Raw genomic sequence first — 255 nt, forward strand, 5'->3', positions numbered from 1 at the left:
GTAGAAGCTGCCGGCGGCGGCCCCGCAGTCGCAGAGCGGACACAGCAAGCTGCAGCAGCTGCTTTGCTGCACACGCCCAGAGACAAGCAGAAGCAATTTCAAACTTTGGAACTATTTCAAAACTAAATTCCAACTTTGGGAAATTAACTGCATTAAATCTGTTTCAAACTTGGAGAAGGAAAAGCCTCACCACCAAGGGAGAAAGAGACAGCTGGCGGCTTCCGTCGCTGCCGCAGCAGCCCCAAGCTGCTGCTG

This window comes from Eimeria tenella, genomic scaffold, assembly GCF_000499545.2.
Source record: "Eimeria tenella Houghton genomic scaffold, Eth_scaff1755, whole genome shotgun sequence".
Classification (NCBI taxonomy): domain Eukaryota; phylum Apicomplexa; class Conoidasida; order Eucoccidiorida; family Eimeriidae; genus Eimeria; species Eimeria tenella.